General features: G+C 47.3%; 1 non-coding gene across 1 annotated transcript; it reads left to right on the top strand.

The window, feature by feature from the left end:
* Positions 1-257: 257 nt before the first annotated feature.
* Positions 258-454, top strand: LOC116986534. Its single transcript, XR_004415508.1, has one exon. It is a non-coding gene; the product is annotated as a U2 spliceosomal RNA (small nuclear RNA).
* The last annotated feature ends 15171 nt before the right edge of the window (positions 455-15625 follow it).

The raw sequence follows: 15625 nt of genomic DNA, 5'->3' as shown, positions 1-15625 counted from the left end.
TATCTGATCTGTTTGGATAACACACTAAACAAAGTTTCAAAGATTCAATGATACGTTATTGTCACATGTACTTAGGTGGAGTGAAATGCTTTATTTATGAAATCCTATCTTCTGCCTGCCACGTAACATGGACTTTAAAGAGACTGCATTTGGAGTACAGCATTCAGATTTGGTCGTCCTGCCATAAGAATTATGTAATTATGCTGGAAAGAGTGCAGGGAAGAGTATATACCTTGATCACCAAGGAGGTTCTCCCAGGTTCTTCTCGGCCTTTTGGCTAAGATCAAGTGTAGTATCTGTTCTTATCAGTCAGTAAAAGAGTGCTAAAAAAGAGCGTCTGTTCTTGTTAGAACAGGGAAAGGGATCTGTTCTTATTAGAACAGTCCTGGCGGTCCATTAAGGACAGGAGCTGCAGATTGCGATTTAAAAAATCGTAGCAATGGCAGCTGCAATGGGAACTAGAGGACAGGGTATCCGCAATACCCTCAGGATTAGTGTCAAGGATCTCAGTGAGGGGATGCCCTTCAGTCGAGATACCTTTGTAAAGAAGGTCTTGCTGGAAACCTGCAAGTTCGAGCCCAGGGATATCTACTGCCTCCAGGACTTCCCGGGTAACGGTTATTTCGACGTTACATTTGTGCTTCCGACAGGATGGCAAAAACTGTTAAAGGATTTCCAGGAGAAGGGGAATGAAGCTCCGCTGTCGTTGCTGAAGGTGCAGCCACTCTTCACCCTCCCAAACCAAAAAGAAAGGACGATCACGGTGCATATGTTCAACCCACATGTGCCCGTAGTGGATGTCCTCACCTTCCTTGCTCGCTACGTCGACGGAGCAGGGAACAGCGTGGACGTGAAGGATCTGCATGGGATTTGGACGAGCAAGCGGCAGGTCAAGGTAAAGCTGAGGGTGGACAAGGAAGGAACTCTCCTCCACCCTCCATCGGTGTTCGCAATTGGAGGAAACCGAGGATATTTAAATTACGTGGGGCAGCCCAGAGTTTGCAGAAAATGTAACAAGCCTGGACATGTGGTGGCCCAATGCAATGCAGTGGTCTGCAAAAACTGCAAAACGGAGGGCCACGAGACAAAAGACTGTCAAGCAAACAAGAACTGCAACCTGTGTGGGGAGGGAGGCCACCTTTACAGGGCCTGCCCAAAAAGAGACTGTACATATGCACAGGCAACAAGTGGGGCGGCTTCCAGCACCCCCAGGGTAGGTGAGACACCCACTACCACTGCCAAGTCCCCAGCAGAAAGGGGAAACAGGGATGAGGACAGCCCAACCACCTCAGCCACCTCAACCACCTCGAGCCCCCAAGTGCCAGGAGAACTCCAGCACCAAGCCCAGGAGGGAGAGTCGATGGAGGAGGGGGGAGAGCAAATTTGGACTACAGTAAAGTACAAAAAACACCAGAAGGGTCAGCACATGGAGCAGAGGCCAGAAGGGGATGGCAAGCCCAAAAAAACCCCCAAAAAACGGTCTCTCTCCCTGACAGAAGGGAGCAACCTCTCCTCCTCGTCGGAGGATGAGGCGAACAGGAAACCCCACAAGAAGAAAACCGGGGCGGAAAGGAGAAGGTGCAGGCCGATTGTACACCTGCACCAGGAGACCGAGAGCAGTGCAGCGGTCGAGGGGCTCCAGCCCCAGGACATCGGGAGCAGGAGCAGTGCAGCGGTCGAGGGGCTCCGGCCCCAGGACATCGGGAGCAGTGCAGCAGTTGAGGGGCTCCAGCCCCAGGGCATCGGGAGCAGGAGCAGTGCAGCGGTCGAGGGGCTCCGGCCCCAGGACAACGGGAGCAGTGCAGCGATCGAGGGGCTCCAGCCCCAGGGCATCGGGAGCAGAGCAGTGGTCGAGGAGCTCCAGCCCCAGGGCATCGGGAGCAGTGCAGTGGCCGTTGGGCCCCAGCTCCGGGCAACCGGGAGCATCGTAGCGGCCGATGGGCCCCAGCTCCGGGCAACCGGGAGCAGTGCAGCGGCCAATGGGCCTCAGCTCCAAGTTTCCGGGAGCAGTAAGCCTGTCACCGAGCCCCAGCCACGAGAGACGGGGGAAGCGGCGCACCCAGAAGGGGGTAAAACGAGCAGCCCCCCCCAACGACACCTCGGGTTACGACACGGGAAACCCAACCCGTGGAGGAGGCTGGGTATCTGAGCCCAGGAAAGGTGAGGCAATTCACCGAAGCGGTGGGCATGAGGGAGCAGGAAAATGGCCAGTGACTCTAAAGGACAATGGAGCTCAAACTGGCATCCTTAAACGTGCGCAGTGTGAAGAGCACTGCGCGATGTGTTAATGCCTTACAGTACCTGGCCAAGGTCAAGGCAGATGTGACTTTTCTACAGGAGTGCGGGTTGCCACACCTCCGCTGCTATCGGAGGTGGTCGCGATGGTGGCCCCACGGACTGTCTGTGTGGTCGGGGGGAAATGATTGTCGTGCTTCCGGCCTGGGGATCTTGCTGCGGGGAGGGAACTTCGCCATCACTGAGGTCAGGGAGGTGGTTGCGGGGCGTCTCCTCGTGGTGGATGTTATGTACCGTGGTTCTCCGCTCCGGCTGATTAATGTGTATGCCCCACCCGTGCGGAGCAAGCGGCAGGCCGTTCTCCAGCAGCTCCCAGTGCTGTTGGCCACGTCCCGGCAGCTCGTTCTGGCCGGTGACTTCAACTGCATCATTGATGCGGCTGGACGATCCGGCAGTGCCGACAACAGACTGGACAGCACGTCCAAGTTCCTGATGGAAACGGTAAAAGACGCAAAGCTGCACGACGCCTTCAGCGACCCTGCAGGCGGGTCCCAGCCGCGGTTCACCTGGTCGAGATCGGACGGTTTGGCCCGATCCCGGATAGACTTCGTCTTCACCACGAAGGCCGTCACGGTGAGACACACCGACCTCACGCCGGTGTTCTTCTCTGACCACTGCCTCCTTCAGGCTTCCTGTCACCTACAGGAGGACCGGAAGGCAGGCAGAGGGACGTGGAAGTTAAATGTGAAGCTGTTGACCCCAGAGAACGTTGAGGAGCTAAAGAGGGACTACGCACGTTGGAGAACGGTGAGGCCCCTCTTTGACTCCCCGACACTCTGGTGGGAAGCAACCAAGGAGAACATTAAGAGGTTCTTCATAGTCAAAGGGGTTCAGAGAGCAAGACAGAGTCAGAGGGAATTGTGCCAACTCCAGACAGAATTGCAACAACTGCTCCTTCTGCAGTCGAGGGGGGGGGATGTGAGGGAGGAACTTAGAGAGGTGAAGGACCGGCAAGCTCGGCTCTTTACCTCTGAATCCTCCAAGATCATCTTCCGATCCAGGGTCCGCCATGTGGAGCAGGATGAGACGTGCTCACGTTTCTTCTTCCATAAGGTTCACAGGGGGAGCTCTGTGATCAACAGCCTTAGGGAGGAGGACGGCTCGGTAGCATCCTCGCAGACAGACATGATGAGGGTCTGCAAATCCTTTTACTCGGAATTGTATGACCAAAAGGCCACAGACAGCACCGCCTCCCAGAACTTCCTGTCCTCTATCACGGAGGTCTTGGAGGACAGCAAGCAGGAGAGTCTGGACCAACCACTGACCCTAGAGGAGCTGACTGGCTCCATCCGCTCCTTTGACTCGAGTAAAACTCCCGGAAGCGATAGCTTACCGGCCGAGTTGTATTCGGCTCTGTGGGACTGGGTGGGCCCGGACCTGCTGGAAGTGTACAACGACATGCTTCTAGCCGGCAGCATGTCAGACTCCATGAGGAAGGGCAGCATCACCCTAATCTACAAACAGAAGGGGGAGATGAAGGATATAAAGAATTGGAGACCCATAATATTGTTGAATGTAGACTACAAGATCCTGTCTAAGGCCATCGCCAACCGGGTCAAGTCTGCTCTGGGACGGGTGATCCACCCGGACCAAACCTGTGCTGTACCTGGCAGGAAAATCTCAGACAGCCTAGCGCTGCTGAGAGATACCATCGCCTACGTGCAGGACAGACGGTGGATGCCTGCCTAGTCAGCTTGGACCAGGAGAAGGCCTTCGACAGGATATCGCACACGTACATGAGGGACGTGCTCTCCAAAATGGGTTTTGGGGAGGGAATCTGAAATTGGATCAAACTGCTCTACACCAGCATCCGTAGTGCAGTCCAAATCAATGGGTGGGAATCAGACAGTTTCCCTGTAAGGTCTGGAGTCAGGCAGGGTTGCCCTCTTTCTCCTGTCTTGTTTGTCTGCTGTATTGAACCTTTTGCCGAGTCCATCAGGAAGGATGCGAGCATAAGAGGAGTGACGTTGCCAGGCAGTGGGGGCATTCAAGTCAAGATCTCCCTGTACATGGACGATGTCGCCGTCTTCTGCTCGGATCCAAGGTCGGTCCGCAGATTGATCAGCATCTGTGACCAGTTTGAGTCGGCCACGGGAGCCAGGGTGAACCGCAGGAAGAGCGAGGCCATGCTCTTTGGCAACTGGCCCGACCGATCTTCCATCCCCTTCACCATCAAGCCTGACTTCTTGAAGGTGCTGGGGATCTGGTTCGGGGGGGCTGAGTCGAGGAACAAGAATTGGCTGGAGCGGATAGCCAAGGTGGGGAGGAAGCTGGAGCTGTGGAGGCAACGCTCCCTCTCCATAACCGGGAAAAATTTGGTCATCAGGTGTGAGGTGCTCTCGGGTCTGCTGTACTTGGCACAAGTGTGGCCTGTCCCTCCCTCCTACGCCACGGTGATCACCCGGGCCGTCTTCCAGTCATCTGGGGGTCGAGGATGGACCGGGTGCGACGGGTCACCATGTACAAGTCGGCAGACAACGGGGGTAAAAGCATGCCCAACGTCGCCCTCATCCTGATGGCCACCTTTGTGTGTGGCTGCATCAGGTGGAGTGTAGAGCCAAGGCACGTGGGCACTAAGTGCCACTACCTGCTGAGGTTCTACCTGTCCCCGGTGTTGCGAAGGATGGGCCTGGCGCAGATGCCACGCAATGTACCAGTCAGCTGGACATTGCCGCCCCATCTGACGTCTGTTGACAGGTTCTTCCGGACCAACACCTTTGACCACAAGTCCATCGGGCAGTGGTCAGCACGGAATGTCCTGCAGGCACTGCAGGGAAAGGACTCGATGGATCCGGTGGCGTGGTTCCCAGAGCAGACTGCCCAGCTTGTCTGGCAAAATGCCTCATCGCCAGAACTGACCAACAAGCACCAAGACCTGGCTTGGCTGGCGGTGAGGGGAGCCCTCTCGGTTAGATCCTTCCTGCACCGTCGGAACCTCACTACCAGCGCACGCTGCCCCCGGGACGGTTGCTATGGAGAGGAGACGGTTGCTCACCTCTTTGCAGAGTGTGGATTTGCAAAACGAGTCTGGAGAGGTATGAAAGGGTCCCTGGAACGATTTATCCCGAACAGCTCCGTCACAGAGGACTCTGTGATTTACGGACTGTTCCCAGGGACACATTCAGAGACTGACATCGAGTGCTGCTGGAGGGTCATCAACTCGGTGAAAGACGCTCTTTGGTCTGCCCGAGCGTTGCTCACCACCCAGCAGAGCGAGATGTCCGTCAGGGAATGTTGCCGACTGGCCCACTGCAGACTGCAGGAGTACGTGCTAAGGGACTCGCTGAAGCTTGGTGCAGCCAACGCCAAGGCTCGGTGGGGGAGGGCCACAGTCTAGGGTCCTTCCGCTGCTGGACATGGGGGGCACGGTATGGTGGAGACGCCCCTCAAATTAAATTAAGGGAAGGTATCCCACGCCAGGGGGCCACATGAGTGGCACGGGTGGGGGACATTTTTTGTGGAACTTGAAATGTCAGATGGTAATTTTCGCACTGTGTACACATTGTATATATTTATTACTTGAACAGGGGCCACAGAGTGGCACTGGTGGGGGACTGTTTGGTGAAATTTGGCAAATGTAAAAAAAAAAAAAAAAAAAAAAAAAAAAATTGTACTGAAAAGTTTGTATAGTCTCCGAAAATGTCGGATGATTTTTGTTTGAATGGTTCAGAAATTGTATATATTTACCAATTGAATAAAGTATATTTTGAAATTAAAAAAAAAAAAAAGGGAAGAGTATATACACACACACACACACACATATATATATACATATTTATCTATTTATTTATTTATCAGGTTTTGATGGCCTGACATACAGGAAGTGGTTGGGCAGACTTCCTTGGAGCACTGGAGGCTGAGTGTGATCTTGTATAAAATCATGAGGGGAATAGATATGGTAAATGCACAGAGTCTTTTACTGAAAGTCGGGGAATTAAAAACGAGAGAACATATAAATGTTTCAGGTGAGAGGCAAATAATGTAATCGAACCTGAGGGGTAACATTTTCACACAGGGGGTGATGGTTAAATGGAACGAGGAAGTAGTTGATGCAGATACAATAAGAACATTTAAAAGACATTTGGACAGGTACATGGATAGGAAAGTTTTAGAGGGATATGGGCTAAACGTTGATAAATGGGATAAGCTTATCTTTTATATGATGCTGTAAATGGAGCTGCTACAATGCAAAACAAATTTCAGACTTTGTTCTGACAATAAAGTAACATCGTATCGTATCGTAGAATGGCCATCTTGGTAGGCATGGACGAGTTCGGCTGAAAGGCCTGTTGCCATGCTGCATGATGCTGTGGCTTACTACTGATCAAAAATATATTATAAAGTTTGAAACATGTTTAAATTTAGGTATTCAAGATAATCAATGGTTTTCTTCTAACAGCATCCATACGTTTTTAAATTATTTAGACGCTAGTCAAGTCCAACCGGTAGTGATTGATGAATTTGCAAATATCATTAAATTTTGATTTTGTATGATCCACTCCAAAGCAATGGGTATACAATGTTAGTGGCCTGCTGCTAATTCACCTTTAGGCAGCTAACACAAGTTGCCTTTTATGCTAGTACCTAAACTCATAATTAAAATAATTAGTAAAGTGAATTTAGTGTTTTTTTGCAGCCACACAGTATCCATTGTACCCAACAAAAAATTGTCTTATGAGGCCATGGTGAGGCCACAGTTTGAGTATTATGTTCAGTTTTGGTCACCCCACTATAGGAAAGATGTTGTTAAGCTGGAAAGAGTGCAGAGAAGATTTATGAGGATGTTACCAGGACTTGAGGGACTGAGCCACAGTGAGAGGTTGAGAGGTGATCTTATAGTGGTGTATGAGATCATGAGGGGAATAGATAGGGTAGATGCACAAAGTCTTTTACCCAGAATAGGGGAATCAACAACCAGAGGACATAGGTGAAACCAGAAAGATTGAATGGGAATCTGAGGTGCTACCTTTTCACAGAGTGTGGTGGGTACATGGAATGAGCTGCTAGATAGGTAGTTGAGGCAGGTACAATAGCAACATTTAAAATACATTTGGACAGGTGCATGATAGGAACGGTTTAGAGGGAATGTGTAGAAAGGAACTGCAGATGTTGGTTTATACTAAGGTTTAGAGTGACATGGGCCAAACAGAGGCAGGTGAGACTAGTGTAGATGGGGTACCTTGGTTGGCATGGGCAAGCTGGACTGAAGGGCCTGTTTCCATTCTGAACGATTCAATGACACTATGAGGAGGGTTAGGGGAGATGAAGAGTGGGATATTGGCTAGGTGGAGGGAATAAAATTATAGTATGTGTGTCAAGAGACTGGCGGAAAACTGAAATTAGTGAAAGCAGGAATCATGGAAGATGGGTTAAAGGAAGGTGTTGACAACGAATTGCCATCTGTGTATGGGAAAGATTGTGCATGTGTGCAGCACAAGTTATGTTAGTTATCTGCGTGTCTGTTCATAGACACACAGATGGTCACCTTCACTCTACGCAGAGCCGGGTCCCCAATTCCTTGCCCTTGGTTAAACACTTTCTCTCTGTCATGACTGTGTTTTACTTGATATGGAATGTCCACCCTGCATTTAAGAAAGGTGCGTGTTCACAAACTCCCTGGTACAAGGTTAAGGACCTAAAACATGAGAACACTCATGGACTGTGACAGGCCTGGGCACTGCTCTCCTATCCTAGCCTAACAAATCAAATGTTTTTTTTGGCATTGATAACACCACCCTCATGAAACATGACCTGAAGTGGTCAGTTCAAAAAACAAAATAGTGGGTACACCTTCTATTGGAAGGGCAAGCTATAAGAAGAATATTGGCTTCATGAGATTGGTTTTGCCATCATGAATGAGCTAGTTTGGGCTCCTCCTGCAGGTTAAATAAATGCCTCATGGCCCTCTAATTCAATTCGAACGTAGAGCCAGCATAGAAATAACACCAGTGCATATGTCTAATTCTGGAAGCACCCGATAAGGTCCAAGAGGAGTTATGCTCTAAACCTGAGCAGACCTTGGCCTAATGTGGGAAAGGCTGGTTCCCCATAGAGACCTCAATGTCAGAGTTGGAATAAAACATAAATCTTTGGAAACATGATTTGTAAGGAGTGGTGGGAAAACTAATGCTTACGGTCTCCTGGAGGTTGAAAAAGGATACTGACCCAAAATGTCCTCTCTCCGTTCCCTCCACGGGTGCTGTCTGACCCATTAAGTTCATCCAGCAATTTGATTCTCTTCTTAAAGCCACCCTCTTGTCTAAATGTTTGAATCATGTTTTCATTGTAACCAATGCCACTTTGTCAGAGAAATAAGTGTAAGACTGCATGGTAACAGTTTCAGTCCAAGCATTGGCATCATCTACTGCATCACATCATCATCCAAGTGAGGAATTGCCAGCATCGACCCCTGACTGACCTGAACCTTCTGAATGTTGTAGTCGGCAGGGCAGTACTCTGCATATTGCCAACTTGGACAATTTTACATTTTTATCAAGCCAATTAATCAAGTCAGTTAACCTACAAACCTGCACGTCTTTGGAGTGTGGGAGGAAACTGAAGATCTCGGAGAAAACCCACGCAGATCATGGGGAGAACGTACAAATTCCATACAGACAGCACCCGCAGTCGGGATCAAGCCCGGGTCTCTGGCGCTGCATTTTGCTGTAAGGCAGCAACTCTACCGCTGTGCCACCGTGAGTGCCCACGGAACCTGATCTCACGCCTTCACCAATCTGGCCCCTAAATGGGAGAAAAAACCCAGCAACAGAACAAATAAATGTCGACAATCTCATAACAGAAAGGAAGCTTTACTCAGTCAGCACCTCTTATATAACTTGATTTCCAACCAACTAGAGCCACAGAAAATGTTGAAGTCCACTATAATCAACACCGGGAAGAGACTCTCAGCTTCTCTCTCAAAGTAGGACAAGTTTGACAAGAATTACCATGAGCTTCAGGAACTAATGACTAGTAAATGCAAGGTATTCTTACACTGGATTCAAAATCATGTCTCAAAAGAAGAAAAACAGATCTGCAGGACTCTGGTTCAACAGGAAACCTGTGAACTGAGGAACAGATGGTACTTGGAAAGGGCATAGGTCATCCAACAACTTGCTGGCAGTCATGATGTGAGGATTCCTCAGCGCTGTCAAGATCATGTAGAGACAAAACAGCCGAGCACTAGCCCTGGTGAGATGCAGAAACAGAGGGAACTTTATCAAGGACAAGGAAACAGTCAGTGACCATTTGAAAGAGCATTTTGAAGAAAGTTTTAATCAAACTCTTTCCTTGATGGAACTTTACCTGACTTTATTCCACAGCATGCTGTCTGCTACAGTCTCAGCACTACACCAACCTGACAAAAGGTTAGAAAAGACTAATGAACAACTGAAGGACAATAAAGCCTCTGAAGCAGATAAATTGCTTGCTGAAGTATTTCTGCAGTCATTGTCGCATGAATTAATGACCAGGAGAGTATGCCAGGAGATATCTGGGATGCCATGATCATGACCATCTTCAAGGATGGAGTGAAGCCTCATTTCAATAATTATGCAAGGATTGTCCAAAAGTCTGTCACATGAAAAGCCATTGAAAGGACCCGCCTCCCATTAATCAAAGAGCTCTTTCTCGAACTGCAGTGCACATTCTGTCATTCTGTTTATCAATGGGTTCTATGGACATGATTTTCCTACCCATAATATCCAAGAAATATACAGGTAACAATGTAAATAGACTTTATCAACCAGACAAAAAACTTTGCCTCCGTTATCTGAAAGGAATTATGGAGAATCCTTGTCATCTTTGGCTTTTCCAAAAAATGTGTTAGCCTTCTCTGTATACTGCAAAGAGGCCAGTATCTACCCAATGGTTCTCCTGCAGATAAGAATTGGTAGAGACTAGGGATAAGGAAGATTGCATTGTTGTACTAATCCTCTTGACAATCAAGTAATACTGTACCTCTTCTCCAAAAAGCTTTTTGTTAGAAACAAGCTCATCTGTAGGCTGAATGGGGAAAGTGGTAACCCTTCATTTTCTCCAGTCCAGAGTCAAGAGTTCCATAGCATGTCATCGACTTACACTGTGCAAACAATGTGGCCAGTTGTAGGCCGAGCTGCAATTCATTGCTGACTCTTTCATTGAAGCATATAAGTGGTTGGGGTTACCTCAACTTCACAAAGTTCCTTTCTAACTGTCTCCCACTGCACAACACCATCCCTGTGAATCAATTTCCTTAACAAGCCCCTGGAAAAGATGGATAATTTTCATGTCCTTGGAGCCCTCTCCCAGTAAATAATAAAATATACCTGCACCTCCCGTATCTGACTGAAGAAATGAGTGTTCAGAGATCACAACCTGGCACTAAATTCATGGTGTCCCAAGTAGCAGTGATCCTCGCACAACTGTATGCTATGGAGAAGAATAGTGAAAGGTCTGGATAGAATGGGTGTGGAGAGGATGTTTCCACTAGTGGGAGGCTCTAGGACCAGAGATCATAGCCTCAGAATTAAAGGACATTCCTTTAGGAAGGAGATGAGGAGGAATTTCTTTAGTCAGAGGGGGGTGAATCTGTTGAATTCATTGCCACAGAAGGTTGTGGAGGCCATCAATTAATATTTCTAAGGCAGAGATAAATATATTCTTGATTAGTATATGTGTCAGGAGTTATGGGGAGAAGGCAGGAGAATAGGGTTAAGTGGGAAAGATAGATCAGCCATGATTGAATGGCGGAGTAGACATGATGGGCCGAATGGTCTAACTCTGCTCCTATCACGTGAACAGCCTACACAAGGCACCTCAAAGCAATGGGAAAATAACATCAGTAGTGTCTCTGTAAAATCTTCCAAATCCATGGCAGCAGGGTTTAAAAAAATGTCAGTACCTCTCCCAGACCAACTTCTGCAATTTGATGGTTCTTATCATTCTTGACCAGCTCCAAAGGGCAGGCCACATCATCTGGATGGTTGGCACCAGATTTCTGAAGAAGTTATATCTGTGTGACTGCCTGAGAAAAGGAATTTGAGCAAACCATCGCAAAATAATAAAGGCCAGATGTATGTTTTTATTCTTTTGGACTAGAACTAAATGTTGATCAAGAATATCAAGGAGAACTCCCCTCTTTAAAATAGTATCAGACGAGGTCTTGGTTCAAAATCTGATCTCGAAAATAGGTGTGTTTAACAAAACAGATCTCCTTTCCACTGCACCAGTGTGTCAGTTTGAACAACGTGCTCATAACTAAAATAGTTCAGTAATTTAGGGAAAGTAACAGCTTATTCAAAGTCAGAGAAATATAGGAGATAAAATATATTTGAAGATTCTGAGATATTAATGAGGACTGACCCTTTAACAATTAACAATTTGCTTGCACAGGAAGGGCCCATCTGGAATATGATCTGTACTTATGGTTCTACTCTTGAGTTCACTTGTAACTGTCTGAGCAATCTGGCATAATGGCTTAATACATCTCCCTGATAATGATTAAGACATCTGCAGGCTTTGTCACTTGTTTTCACAGCATCCTTCACAAGCCTGTAGTGAGAACATTCGCAATGAATGTGTGAAGCATTTCTGTTGAAAAAGCACGTCAAAAGAAAATTGAAATAAATTGCCATTTGAGGAATATATTCCCGAAGAAATGTGCATTGTTTTTTTAAACCTCTTTGTGTTCTCCAATGTGGGATTTGAACTGATGGCCAAAATATTGCTTCTGTCAGAGCTGTGGTGAGCCTTTGAAATCTATCTATTGTGCTATGTAGCTGTGGCCGTGAGCCCGAGAATAAACTGGCAGAAATCTGTGCTCCCCAGAGGAACTGTGTGGGGAGTCACAGAACTCATTTGTGAACGGCGGATTAATAATCACACCACATTCTCCCCTTTGCAACAAGGCAGTAGTGCAGCTGGTGGTGATGTTCCCTGTGGAGTCAAAGTCAGAAAGACTTTATAGTAATTCTCAGGCCCCCTGGCAGAGATATGTTCCAGAAAGCTCAAATAGGAACATCAGAGGCATAAAGCCATTGATCTGGGAAGTCCAATGCTTTCAGTTCTCTCAAAGCCTTAGATTTTCAATGGAATGCTGGTGTGGTATGAATGGGAAATGTAGCCAAAATGACTATACAGCATATAAAGGCAATCAACATTGAATCAGTTGCACAGTTTAGTTTAGTTTAGTTTAGTTTAGTTTAGTTTACTTACTTACTGCCTATTATGCCTCCTGGCATGTAGGGCAGCAATGAGGTCCTCCACTCCTGTCTGTTCTGGGCTAGCTTCTGGACACTACCCCAGGTCAGGTCCATTGTTTTCCTTTCCTCCTCTACAGTTCGACGCCAGGTGGTTTTGGGTCTCCCTCTTTTCCTTTTCCCTTCCGGTGTCCAATGCAGGGATATTCTTGGGATGCTGTCTGGTTCTCTTCCCAGTATATGGCCAATCCAGTTGCAGCACCTTCTCATGATGATGTTGTCCATGCTCTCTTGTTTGCATTGAGCAAGGAGATCTTGGTTGGATATGGTGTTTGGCCAAAATATTCGAAGGAATCTTTTACATTGTTCGTACATTCCAAAAACCTATCCTAGTTTTATGTTTGGCATTTAGAACTTCCACCTTCCTGCCAGTGGCTTCCTTTTGGCTTTCGCCATTGACATTCATCCCAGCATCTGTCGATAGCCCTGGAGGTCCATCACGCCCAGTAGTGTTGATTCCTTCAGTTGCAGTTTCCGTAACATATTTGTTTTACGAGACAGGGTTGTTAGCCCTGTGCTCAACCTCCAACCTGGAGGACCAGTGGATCGCTCTTCGTCTCACCTCTACCCTTCGACCTGTCCAGCATGGGAGACCCTAACAGGAGACGAATCTCCCGCTGACATAGCTCTAGGGGTCACTGAGACACACAAGCTCCCCGACCACGACAAGGTTGCAATGCAACGGGGAGTTAATTTAGTTTAGTTTAGTTTAAATATACTGTGTGGAAACTGTCCCTTTGGCCCACCGAGTCCACGCCGACCACGATTCCCGCACATTAACACTATCTTACACATACAAGTAGGGTTGCAAACTGTCCCGTATTAGCCGGGACGTCCCATATATTGGGCTAAATTGGTTTGTCGCATACGGGACCGCCCTTGACTGCTACTCCACTGTACTCACCAGAGGGCACGCTTACAGCAGTCCCTAGATTGATACAACAGCGAGCGTGCGTGTTGCATGTGCTGTTGACACCACACACAAGTGATTCAGCTGTCATCACAGGCCTCCTTATGAGCATCAGCTGTATGCTATATTTTGCCAATTCCTGCCAAACCAAAAAGTTTTGGTAACGCCTGGTGTTGTTTAGTTGGTTTGGCATGTGCAAATATGGAAAAACCTGCAAAAAAAAGAGACTGTGCAGCTATAACAAGCAATGGGAAGCAAAAAGGACATGGGTTAAGCTTGTCAGCTGTGACTCGTCGAAGGCCTTCTGTACTTTATGCCGTCGGGAATTCTCAATTGGCCATGGAGGTGAGAATGACCAATCTCAGCATGCTTCCACAAAAGTGCACAAGAAGGCCACACTAGTTAAAGGTGCAAGCAATATTGGTGCATTCTTTGTGAATCCTACTGTGGAAAATGACAAAACCGCCGCAAGTGAAGCCTTGTATGTGTACCCTACGGTTAAACACGCTCAGCTGCCACAGCACCAACTGTCTTGCTAAGGTCAATAGTACTTTGTTTAATTACTCAAAAGTTGTGAAGAAGATGCACTAGGGAAGAACGAAAGCTGAGATGATTACAATTAATGTTTTCGGACAAAATACTGTGCGGGATATTATGGATGATCTGTCCCCGACCGAAGAAGGTGAGCCCGTGGAGCCCACGTATTTCTCAGTTGCCACCAATGCCTCAAACAAAGGAGATAGAAAAATGTTTCCAGTGTGAGTGAGATATTTCTCTGTGTCTGATGGCGTGCAGTATAAGTTACATGACTTTTATGAAGATAGTGATGAAACTGCAAATGGCATACATCAAGCTCTGATGAGCTGTCTGGAAAATATGAACTGGATATAAGACACGTCACAGCCTAAGCAACAGATAATGTCAATGTAAACTTTGGAAAACACCACTCAGTTTACCAGTTAGTGAGCATTGCCAACAATTGCATTCTGAAAGCCAATTGCCCAGCTCGCATAGCTCATAAAGGGGCTGTCCCACTTGGGCGACCTAATCTGTGAGTTTAGAAGAGTTTGCCCTGGACTCAAACTCGCAGCATGGTCAACACATGGTCCTAGGAGGTCCTGTGAGGTCGCTGGAACTCTCCTTCATGCTCGAGGGAAGTTCTCGAAAACTAATGACCTCAGCTAGGTCGTGGAAACATTTTCAGCATATTGAAAATTTTTCTGCGAGTAAAATTTGGTTGGCATAGAGCAGCAAGAAATATCCATGGAAAAAGTAGACTTGGTGAGTCTTTTCCTCTTTTGCATTGATTACATGTCTACTCTATAGGGTTATTTGGTGTTATTTCATGTCTGACATGGTCAGATTATGCTCTGTATTATGCTTATAATTTGGTGTTAGATTTCATATATAACACTGAAGATATGTAAACGTAGTTCATATATTGGATTTGTTTACCTATTCAGGGCTGTTTTTTTTTTTCTCTCTCTCTCTCTTTTGAAAAAGGTCCCTGTTACCATCTGCTGGCTGCCAGCCCCCTCAGTCACTTCATCCCGTGCCAGCACCATACCCACACTGCCCCGCCACGCCACCCTTTGTCCCTTATTTGGCAGTCAGAAAGTTGGCAACCCTACATACAGGGGACAATTTTCCATTAATACCAATTAACCTACAAACCTGTACGTCTTTGGAGTGTGGTAGGAAACTGAACTGCTGTGCCACCGTGCAACTCGATAGTTAATTAGTAAGGAGATTTATTTCAACTTGCAAATATTAGGCAGTACATTGTCAAAAGACTAGAATATTTAATGGCAGCCACGCCGTGCTTTCCTTGCTGCTTTACCATTTTCTTGTACAATTATAATGATAGCACAGTGTAAAAATAAATGACAACTGAAATACAAAGTTGGGATTATTAATTTCATGGCACACAGAGCAGCGCAGTATTATCTGACTGTCTGCAGCTTTGGTATATGTTACATCCTTTAACAAGAACATGTATCCTTAAACTGACACAGGCAATGTATGCTGTATCGAGACAGCAGCTGGTAAACTTTTCACTGGGCAAATAAATCAGCAAGTCAGCCGCACAGTGACACAGCAAGCAGTAGTGACACTGCCTCACTGTGTCAGCGACAAGGGTTCAATCCTGGCCATTGGTGCTGGCTGCATCGAGTTTGCACTT

This window comes from Amblyraja radiata, chromosome 23, assembly GCF_010909765.2.
Source record: "Amblyraja radiata isolate CabotCenter1 chromosome 23, sAmbRad1.1.pri, whole genome shotgun sequence".
NCBI lineage: Eukaryota > Metazoa > Chordata > Chondrichthyes > Rajiformes > Rajidae > Amblyraja > Amblyraja radiata.
Note: the sequence above shows the minus strand (reverse complement) of the source record. Positions and strands in the feature narration are given on the sequence as shown.